We start from the raw sequence: 12,324 nt of genomic DNA, 5'->3' as shown, positions 1-12,324 counted from the left end.
TATTCAGGAAAACACAGCTGAACAAACAAAAAAGAAAAAGAAGACTTGTGGTGGGATGGATGATACACGGTACCTGGAATCTTGTAAAATAAAGAAATAAATAAAAAGAGAAAGCAAGAAATAAAGAATATTATAGCATATTATATATAAATATATATATATATATATATATATATATATATATATATATATATATATATATATATATATAAATTATTATTATTATTATTATTGTTATTTGGTTTTCACATCTAACAATACATTTATGGAAATGTTTATCTCATGTAAGGTAACATTTAAATTCATACATAAATTGTCCGTTATTATTGTCTATGTTTTAAGGCAGTGGCACCCATTTTGTGTTTGGGTCTTTATGCTTGACGTATGGAAGCACAAGAGTTACATATTTAATTTACCGTATTTGCTGCACCAAGAGGTGCACCGGGTTATAAGGCGCACCCCCAAAAATAGTTTTTTGTCCTATATTTGCCATACGTAAGGCGCAACGGACTTTTAGGACGCTACAGTGGGAACGTCAACAAAACATTCATATGGTGCAGTCAAACTTATTAACCCATTAACATTCCGACGGCTCGCAAAGAAGCAAATACGTGTCTCAGGCACGTACAGACGCGGTGTCTGTACGATATCATCAATCATACAAATGCGTCATTCCACATATCATTAAGAAGATTAAACTCTTGGGACTCAAGAAATGCCAATCCTTTCTTAGTTTTTATTTACTTTTTGTTGTGGCCACTGTTTGGACAGCAAAGTAAAAATGTCATTGTGCGGGGAAACGTGGTTCTTTACTGTGCATATAACAATACACACTTTGAATTGAATTGAATTTAAAAATAGACTAATCACAGAAACATAAAGATCAGTCTGGAACAAGATACTGGGAAAATATAAAGCCGGGGTAGCTCACCAAAGTCGTCTTGCAGCTATCACACTTAATAATAATACGCAATCATGGTCTTCTTACATCCTTGAGTGTAGTGAGTCCAACCATGTAGAATAATTACATCCTCTAAAACACGCAAAATGCCGACGAATGAAATAAAAAATCCATCGAGAAGCATAACGAAATTGTGAATATGCTTAATTGCTGTTAAGATTGTCGAGAAGGGTTGTTCAAACCTTACATTGTTTGTTTGCTGTTATAAGTGACAATAAATTTGTTCAAACCAAAACAATCTCTGCATTGATGGCCGTTGCTTGTTGCTTGCTGTCTGTTTAGCCCCATAATTCCTGTTTACAAATGAAATGAAAATTTAATTAATAAAAAAAGATCCTTGAAACAACTATTAAATTCATAAAACTCTTTAAAGAGAACATTCGATAAATAAAAGCTTCTTAAAATGAACATTCAAGCAATAAAAATGGCATCTTAACATAATAAGCCTTATCACAACATTTTGATCATAAATACATTTTACTTAATAAGCATGGTTCTATTTAAAACAAAAGAAAACATTTTTCAAAACGAAGTCTGTTTTATTTCAAAACGTCATTTTGTAAGATGCCTTTTTGTATTTGTTTTAGCAAATGCTGTTTTCCTGAAGCCTGGTTTACCACAAGGCATTTGACTGTTTGTATTTTGCAGTTTTACACTCTTGCTGTAAATCAAAGTTGGTAAATGGGTTATTTTCCCCAAACATTGGTCAAGCTGGTGCCAGATGCTGCGCGTTACTTTGGTTCCCTCCTATTCAAACTTAGTGCTCTCATTTACTCCTCGTCAATCCGTCAACAAATCTCCGCACTTGCAAGGCAAGCATTTTGACTCTGGCTCCCGTTCTGTTCTTGAACTATCCTGTATCCTCCTCATTATTGATCCCGTCTGTCCCGTATCCTGCACCCTGTATCCATCCCTGATCCAGACTCCATCATCCTGTATCCGGTATCGTTCCCGTCTGTACCGTCCTGTCCGGTATCCTGCTCGTCATTGATCCCGTCTGTCCCGTATCCTGTATCATTCCCTGATCCAAGCCCCGTTATTCTGTATCCTATATCAAGTATCATTCCCGTCTGTTCCGTCCTGTTCGGTATCCTGCCCGTCTGTTCCTGGCTTCCTGTTTTCCCGCGCCTGACTTCTTCTTCTGCCCAGTGATCGCCGAATCGCTGGCGTTTTGTTGCCGCGCATGACAGCCCCGCTTCCGTGAATAAAGTTTGGTGTGAAAACGTTACGCGTTTTGGTCTACCGTCTGTTCGGGTTCTGACAGGAAATTATACGGTCATTCGATCTGTATTTTTTTTTTTCATTTACTTTACAAATACACAAATGTTCTAAATACCGGTACATTACATTATTCCACACATTGGCGCAAGTTCAAGTATTAGTGTTTTAATTAATTAGGTTGCAAAAAGATGAATTACAGTAATAATGAATAAAACGTCATATACATAATATTTTGTATTTCAAAAAAAAAAAAAGGAAAATCAAATTCCCACCGTTCACCGCGGAAAATTTAGACCAAAGCATAAGTTATTCCACATATGCTAGCATGCTAAGTCAAGGCGGCGGCTGCCGCAATGCTAACTAGGTGAACAAAAAGCAAAGTGACAGCACTGTGATACGAGCAACTTGTGATTCTTCAAGTCTGCTTCTTGCCGTACTTTGATTCGCTCCCTCCAGCGGTTAAAGCCAATTTGATTTCTACCCGCTCGTCGCATACTTAAGACTTTCATACGAAATCCTAGAGTCTGATTTCACATTGTTCCCCACCTAAGTTATGTATGACAAACGCCTGGGGCTGAATCACCATCAAAGGGGTCCTGTGGCGGGGATGCGGCACTTCCGAAGCTTCTAAGCGATGACAGATGTCACTTGTGAGGATGATGGCGGATGAAAGTGACGGCGTTGAGGCGGTCGGCGAGTCCGTCGTGACCCTCAGTTCCGGTTTAATGTGGAGTGACTAGCTGAGGCCGGAGCAGCCGTCTACCCGAGCCAATCCCGAAGGCACCAAAAGTTATTTTATGTCAAAACCAACAAAGATGACAAGCTAGCTACCTGGCAACCCGGCAGCTAAGCAATGTTACGCACTGTTACGTTTATTAGTATTGGACGAGTGCAAAGTTGATTTTATGGGATGCCAGGTAATTATAACTTTAATCAAAAGCTTAAATTCAGTTGAGTGACCCTTAAAGCTACTCAATAAAGGGTTGGATTAGGCTTCGTGGATTTTAGATAGGATACTTGACCCACTAGGTTGCTGTGACTTGTCCTTGTGTGGCTCTTTCTGATTTTGAAGCACCCTAAAACATTAGTCAGTAACCAGTTAAGACCTTTGGGTCACACATTGACACACTGGTGAGGCTGAGGCCACCCTGCATAGGTGGTTGCCCAAGGATAAGACAAGAGGATGTTAAATAGACAGCCTTTCTTACACATCCTGCTGCGATTTCTCACTGACATCCATAAATGCAAATATTACCAATATTTGATTTATGTTTTGTTTCGGTTTGATAAAAAAGGGGAGTGATTATACATTTGTTTCAATTAGGCAATTGGAAAATAATTTATGGACTGCCAATTGCTTATTTGGACTCACTGTTGTTCGTTGTTTTGAATTTTGCATCTATGTTACTATTGGCTAATCCTGTTGCATTTATTTTACAATCAAGCCCTATAGCACTGATTTGGGTTTTTTTTGCAACTTTGAAGGTTTAATAAAAATGTTGTTTGGATGACAGTATTAGGTGATTTAGTGTTGCTATCTGAGAGCCCTTCTGCTAGTCCTCCTTGCAAGATCAAAATCCATTGATGTCTTCTCGGCATATTTTGAGTGTCTACCAAAGTTTAAACTTACATGACACATTACTAAAAACAAGGTTATTTGTTACCTTTACTAGTTAATCCATTTAAAAAGTACTTCCATTACCCCAAAAGTAACGCGTTACTCTGAAAGTAACTATCTAGTGAGGGATTACCACCTGAAACTGCTTAAGAATAGCCACAAAACAAAAGCAACAGAAAAGAAAATGTGTACACCAAGCTGTGGTAGCGGTGAAGCCTTCGAATTTCTTGTGCGATATTGAGATCTTGCAAATAAACCCTTAGCAGAGACACTCCATATCCAGCTCTGGGCTTTAAACCACTCTGATATTTACTCCACCCATGCTGAATGCTGTCCAAGATATTACTTTTTTCCAGACATATTACAAACTTTGAATCAAAAGCTCAAGTTTAGTTAAGTGACCCTTAAGGCCACTCAAATAGGGGGATAGCTAGATTTGGCATTTCAGATATTAGATAGAATACTTGAGGAGACATTTTTGTTTGCTGTCATCCAATTTAAAATCTCTCATGCACACATTATCCAGTTTGAACCAGTTTAGATCATTTAATTTTATATTGTCACACTGGAAAGGCTGAGTCCCCCCGCCCCCACGTAGTTGGTTGGGTAGTTGGTTAAGACAGTATAAGACTAGGCACTAACTTGGATGAGACAGGCATCTTACACGTCAAGCTGAAAAAGGCTCCACAAATGTGTATTCGATCTTTTTGGAAATGGTAGATGGTTAAGTGACAATATGCAGTATCTTGGTTGTTATTTCTAGTGAAGACAGCATAAAAAATAAAAAAATAAAAAAACTGACCTGAGGTTAAGGCCGTTTTTGCAAAAATAATTGTAGAAATAAAAAGACTACAGTTCAGGACATGTTTACCGGAAATTGTGTGCTTACGTTTGCCCAATTGATGTATGTTGGTTTGTTGTTCCTGTATTAGCTATGCCCTCTCCCCATTCTCTACTACACAACCAAAGTTGTGCATTTAAACTGAGCCCCCTGACTTCAGTAGTTTATTTTGTAGTTACAGATACAGCTTAGATGTGAATATACATGGTAGGGAGAATATCAATACGTAGTTATTCTTGTAATCTGTGCTTGACACGGTGCCACTGCAACTTCATTAAGTTGAACTTTTTTAACTGTTCACAGATCCCTTAAAAGCCTAGATTGTATTGGCCCCACTGAGGATGCAACTCTAGACAGCTTTCTATACAGCTGACTGATCTTGACCTTTTTTGGGCCATGGCAATGTTGGCACCAGTCCATTCCTTTATGTTATCGGCCCAGTTGTTTTTCTGTCTTCCTCTACTCCTGCCCCATTGGACTGTGCCCTGGAGATTCTTGGCCAGTCCTAATGATCTTGTGACGTGACCATAACACTGCAGTTTTCTTCCGTGCACAGTTGACAGCAGCTTTTTGTAAAGTCCAATCTGGCCTCTGACGGTTGTCTGCACCGTTTCGTTTCTCTCATTGGCTGAGAAGCTGATGCCTATAAAGTTTCATGTAGCATAGCATCTCCAAGGCCTGTATTTTTTTCAAGTTTTGCTGTGAGAATCCATGTCTCGTAGAGGAAAATGGAAGTAACCAGCGCTTGCATGAGTTTGATATTTTATTTTGCCGCGATGAACAGGTGGGTTTAAGTATGGCAACTGTGGTTTTGGTTTGAGTCATCCTGGCCACGATTTCTAAATCTGATCCCTCCTATTATACGAGAGCACCAATGTATTTCACACAATGTTATTTTTGTAGTTTGTAGTGCCATACAATAATTCCAACTTCACTATGACAACGTGATTAGCAATGTAATGTAGCGGGATAAGGGTTTATTAATCTGTCTTCATTGAGGGGAAACAGGTAGCAGTTAGACATTGACTGTTCTTAATAAGTAGCGGAGTAACGCACCATGTTGTCATGGCACTTGAGTTATTCATTACTGAAAAAAGTAATTGCATTCCTGGAACGGGTTTTTGACACATTACTCCCAACACTGGTCAAAGCTGACCAAGATAGCAAGCTAGTCACACGTCAAGCCGGCGGCCAAAACACCAAGCCTGGTGGGCAGCCTTTGTCACGCTGTCACCGGGCGTCGATGGAAGTGTCTCCCTCGGTTATGAATCTGTCAGGGCATACAAAGGGAATTGCTAATCTGAGGAAATGAAAAGCGGGGCCACGGGCTGCTCGATCTCACCTGGGTACTCTCCCAACTCAGCAAACAAGGACGAGCAGCGAGCAACTTTGAAACCAACATGCGAGCACAGGCAAACCAAAACAAACTTAACTCACGGAATTCCACAGAATGCGCACCCCAGCCTGGCACCCTACATCCCCTACGCTTCCTCCACCGTGTCTTTATTGTGGCTTGATATGTCACCACTGTCTATATCTTCTACTTACTCAGGACTTCAAGTGGCTGTCTGTATTTTGCTGCGCTATAAATTATTCAGCACCGTGTGTCTTCTTAGTATCTTTGCCTTCCGCTGGGTTGCCATCTTATATCCCCTTTTCTGAAACGGGGGGCTTTGAGAGAGAGTTTGCAAAAGGTAACACGGGAACTTCAGCTTCGACAACCACTTTTCTTAGTCGAGGCTCTTGTCAAGCAGGAATATTTGTTCCGAGCACAAGGAAAATGTGTAAAAGGGAATACAGGGGTGGGGAAAAAAAAAGTTGTACTTGAATACGACAAGGAGACCAACAGCCTCCATGAGTACGTTTACAACTTGGACAAGAATCACAACTAAAAATAATGACTGCAGCTGAGCCTACAAATATTGTTCATTTTGTTTTGGTTCATTTCATTCTACAATTTACCTGCGTAGGGTTTACCGAAAGGGTGTTCACACGTCACACCAAGGGACGACATAAGTAGCCGACAGATGAGTTCCCTAAACAGATCACCAAATATTAAGAATTCCAGGGAAATCTAGAATCTAGATGGTAATTGAAACATATCTTAAACATGGATTTAGTTGACTGGCAATAAAGGATTTGATTATTATTATTATTTTATTTTCAACACAAGGATACTGCTGCATGTGTGAATTTCCCTGTGGGGATGAATACATCTACCTATCTATCTATTTATCTTGATGTCAGTGCGTCAATGGAACAGTGCAAATGAATAGGCTTAAAATGAGGAAAAAAATCTCAGAAAGCAGATTCCAGATCGATTTACTCATGTTAAGGGACAGTCTGTATTATTTAAATACTAGATTTCATTGAAATTTGTAGGGGTGTCCAAACTTTTTTAAGCTGAGAGCTATTTTTTGTTATCAATTAGGACGAAGGGCACCTATTTGATATGTACTTATGAAAAACTGCATACCATAATAGTATTATTTTGTTAACAGGGTAATTATTTGAATTATAGTTAAATTCATTCAGTCAACTACTAAAAACTAATTTGACTAAAAAACGACACAGAGACACAGTACTGGTGAGCTATTTTCAGTACAGGATCGCAGGCACCTCAGCTGTCCTTAGGGGTTAACCTGGTGCCTGTGGGCACCACGTTAGAGGTCCCTTCTGTATTGCGACCAAAAACAAGTGCTAAAAAGCACAATGAAAGACTAAGAATTACGGAGTCTCCTTAGACTTTTGCGCGGTTTGTCTTTTGGGTACCTATAGCAGCAAGATGGTGGTCAATTATGTCACCTACCTTCAGGTAAGGCTCAGGTTAACAAGAGGAAAATTAGGAAACCATGTGAGGAGACCACACACGAGGCAGTCCCTCCTCCAGGATGACCAGGCTGCAACGGATTTTGCAAAAACAAACAATACACAGATATTGTCAACATGAAATATACAGAAGGTCATTCATAAGCTATATAAAATAAGTGTGTTTTAAATGCAATGTATTTCATTATTATTTTTTTTTTCTTGTAGTTTATTTGAATCACAGAACACACAGTCCAAACGGAAATGAGGCTGGCAATAACGCAAACTTTTACATACAGCTCTAGGATTAGCTGGGTTTTCTTGGACGTGCATTACATCAACGATCTGACTCTAAATGTATGTCTCAATGATAACAACCTGTTCCATGGCCCTCTATGTCTGGTGTTGGCATTCTGGAACCGCACAAAACCCCTTTAACAGGCTTGAGCACGTTTTACAGATAAAAGTACTGGATTTAGTTTTTTTTAATTCTTTTTTTTTTTTTTTTTTTTTTTTTTTTTTTTTTTTTTTTTTTACAAATAACTATTATTGTGTTCTGATAATGCAGAACACTGTCGTGATTGGCTAAGTGAAGTCACCTTGGGCAATCGTTTGGCGCGCTGGAGCGCACTTCCTGATTGGCTGACATTCTCCACTTAAGCGCTCTGCGTCCAGGGATGGACGTCCGGGTATACTCTTTGTATAACTGAGTGTTTCTCCAGACTACAAGGTACCCACGACTCCTTTTGTCTGATTCATGCCTGCCTTCCGGTTTTGACCTGTTTCCGTTCCACGTTTTGCGACCTACTCTCCCGTCCCGGCCATCGACTTACCCGCTCAGCTGTACCTTCCGTTCACCCATCACGGAGCTCCCATTCCGCTCGTAGAGGTTGACGACCGACAATCGCCGACGTCCCAAGCCAGCTCCAACAAGTCTTTCAAATAAAAGCACTTTTGAAACTAACGCTATTGGATCCGAGAGTCCGTTCTGGTTCATGACAGAACACAATGTAAGATTAAGTCCGTGGAGTAGCAAACAAGTGAAAAGTAACCTGTTTTATAGCAAGGGATGACTGTATATGTTTTATGAAACTAGTCCTGGAATTTACTGTATGTAAATAGCCATTTGAGATGGCATAACATTACTGTCCAGATATCGAGAGCTGACCTGATCCCAATTAATCACACAATCCCAGGGAGAAGTGTCACATCTCATCTCCATCAGCTCTACCACCCTGTTCTGTCACCCCCTCTCCCCCCATTTGCTCCCCCACACACGTTTTTTTTTTTTTTTTTTTACTCTGCTCCACACACACACACACACACACACCAACACTCACTGCATGCATAACCTAACCAAACCACATCCCTGCTTCACAGAGCACCCCCTCCCTTTCTCTTATTTAAAACACACAAGGGTCTGAAGATGACAGGTCAGCTGGCATGGGCTAGTCGGTCCCCACCTGTCCCCCGGCCTCTTCCCCCAGAAGGTGCAGTGCCAGAAGAGCTACCAAAACAGGATAAGGCCTTAGGCACTGTATCCCAAAAAGAGCTGCCGTGTTTGCTCTGCGCTACAATCAGTGGACGGAAGGTATTTATGTCAACATGCTATACAAAAGTACAAGGTAACCTTGCGAATTAAAACACAAATACCGGATATATACTGTATATACCAGAGATGGACAACTATTTGGAGTGGGAGACCTACTTTGGGTAAAAAAAAAAAAAAAAATTGGCCAGGGGGCTGGTCCTTGAGACCTATCCAACTGTTGTCATTTATGAATAAATATTTATGCAGATCTCTACATCTACAATTTCATTTTATATTTGTTTTTTTAATACATATGTTTCATAAACTTGGTATCAAAACAATTAAAATCAAATCAACAAAATATATTAGATTACTGTTGGAGCACTTATCGTGATATTCAATTTTGTAGTTTTACTGTTGTCTGATTTTTGTAATACCTTTGTAACATTTTTGTAGCATTACAATAGTTGTATTCGTGTATTATTTTTGTTGTATTTCTATCATAGTATTTTTAGTAGTATTTCTTAAGTAGATTTATTTAGTATATCTGCAGTATTGTTGCAGTATTACTGTAATTCTATTTTTGTAGTATGTCTGTCTTTATATTTCTGTTGTAGTATGTTTGCGTTGTATAATTACTGTGATGAATTTTGTAGTATTTCTTTAGAAGCATTTTTGAAGTATTAAAAGCACAAGGAAGATCACAAATTACGAATTATTTTGTAGTAATACTGTAGTTGTATTCTGTAGTATTTTGTACTATGTCTTACTATTTTTTTTTTATTTTTTTGTATTACTGCAGTTGTACTCTATAGCATTTCCGTTGTTATTTTTCTGTAGTAGTATTTTTGTAGTAACATATTACTGAAGAGGGCAGCAAGGCGGCGCAGTGGTTAGCGCGTGAGCGGCACAGTTCTAAGGTCTTGGGAACCTCCTGTGTGGGTTCAAATCCAGCTACCAGCGTACCTGTGCGGAGTTTTTTATGTTCTTCCGTGGGTTTCCTCCAGGCACTCCGGTTTCCTCCCACATTCCAAAGACATGCATTTCAGGTGGATTGGCCGGTGGATTGGCCCTAGGTGTGAATGAGCGAGCGAGTTGTCTGTCCCTGTGTGCCCTGCGATTGGCTGGCAACCAGTTCAGGGTGTCCCCTGCCCACTGCCCGATGTTTGCTGGGATGGGCTCCAGCACCCCCGTGACCCTAATGAGGATAAGCGGTGCAGCCAATGAAATGAGAGATGAGATATTACTGAAGTAGAGTTTTTGTTGTATTTCTACAGTATTTCTTTTTTAGAATGTAAGAAAGGCCATATATTAGGGCCCTGTTCTCAAACATTAACTTTTATATTTAGTTTTATGGTAATTTTGTGGTATATTTCACTATCCATGTAGTAGTATTATAGTTTTAGACACACAAAGAGACAATGGGAATAAAGTTGGCACGCAAAAAAAAAAAACATTTTTAACAAAAGTAATTTTCTTTTACATTTCGTACATTATCATTACATTTTGACCATTTTTGTTTAGGCAGCCGAATGAAAAAGCCTGCATGAGGCCCGCAGGCCTTAGTTTACAAATCCCTGGAATATACACTAAAGTGTATACATTATATACATATTTTTCAATTTTTCACTTTTTTGCCTTTATAGGATATTTACAATAAATCGTATTTTCCATAGTATAACGCACACTCTAAAACCCCAAATTGGCCAGAAAGTGCGCCTTATAAACCTTACATACACTGTAACATATGGTGGATATGATTTAAAATCCATGCGTTATTACATTATCTTTTTGAAAAACATTGCTACAACAATCCCAAATCATTGTTTACATTGGGATTCAAACCGAGGTTTCAGCTTTGAGAACATCAAATCTTGACCAGACCAGCAGTGATATAGATGACATAGGAAAAGGCATTCAATTGTATCTTATGATTACACTATTTTTACTCACGGTGCCAGAAATGAGTGAAAGAGAAGGGAAAAACCTGAAAGTCAGCCTGAAAGATATACAGGGAGTGCAGAATTATTAGGCAAGTTGTATTTTTGAGGATTAATTTTATTATTGAACAACAACCATGTTCTTAATGAACCCAAAAGTCTCATTAATATCAAAGCTGAATATTTTGGAAGTTGGAGTGGGGCTTTTTTAGTTTTAGCTATTTTAGGAGGATATCTGTGTGTGAAGGTGACTATTACTGTGCATAATTATTAGGCAACTTAACAAAAAACAAATGTATACCCATTTCAATTATTTATTTTCATCAGGGAAACCAATATAACAGCTCAACATTCACAAATATACATTTCTGACATTCAAAAACAAAACAAAAACAAATCAGTGACCAATATAGCCACCTTTCTTTGCAAGGACACTCAAAAGCCTGCCATCCATGGATTCTGTCAGTGCTTTGATCTGTTCACCATCAACATTGCGTGCAGCAGCAACCACAGCCTCCCAGACACTGTTCAGAGAGGTGTACTGTTTTCCCTCCTTGTAAATCTCACATTTGATGAGGGACCACAGGTTCTCTATGGGGTTCAGATCAGGTGAACAAGGAGGCCATGTCATTAGTTTTTCTTCTTTTAGACCCTTTCTTGCCAGCCACGCTGTGGAGTACTTGGATGCGTGTGATGGAGCGTTGTCCTGCATGAAAATCATGTTTTTCTTGAAGGATGCGGACTTCTTCCTGTACCACTGCTTGAAGAAGGTGTCTTCCAGAAACTGGCAGTAGGACTGGGAGTTGAGCTTGAGTCCATCCTCAACCCGAAAAGGCCCCACAAGCTCATCTTTGATGATACCAGCCCATACCAGTACCCCACCTCCACCTTGCTGGCGTCTGAGGCGGACTGGAGCTCTCTGCCCTTTACCGATCCAGCCATGGGCCCATCCATCTGGCCCATCAAGACTCACTCTCATTTCATCAGTCCATAAAACCTTAGAAAAATCCGTCTTGAGATTTTTCTTGGCCCAGTCTTGACGTTTCAGCTTGTGTGTCTTGTTCAGTGGTGGTCGTTTTTCAGCCTTTCTTACCTTGGCCATGTCTCTGAGTATTGCACACCTTGTGCTTTTGGGCACTCCAGTGATGTTGCAGCTCTGAAATATGGCAAAACTGGTGGCAAGTGGCATCTTGGCAGCTGTACGCTTGACTTTTCTCAGTTCACGGGCAGTTATTTTGCGCCTTGGTTTTTCTACACGCTTCTTGCGACCCTGTTGACTATTTTGAATGTAACGCTTGATTGTTCGATGATCACGCTTCAGAAGCTTGGCAATTTTAAGAGTGCTGCATCCCTCTGCAAGATATCTCACTATTTTTAACTTTTCAGAGCCTGTCAAGTCCCTCT

This window comes from Urocampus carinirostris, chromosome 4 (assembly GCF_059441175.1).
Source record: "Urocampus carinirostris isolate Australia breed hairy pipefish chromosome 4, RoL_Ucar_1.0, whole genome shotgun sequence".
In the NCBI taxonomy this organism is placed as follows: Eukaryota; Metazoa; Chordata; class Actinopteri; order Syngnathiformes; family Syngnathidae; genus Urocampus; species Urocampus carinirostris.
This window is presented reverse-complemented; position numbering follows the sequence as displayed.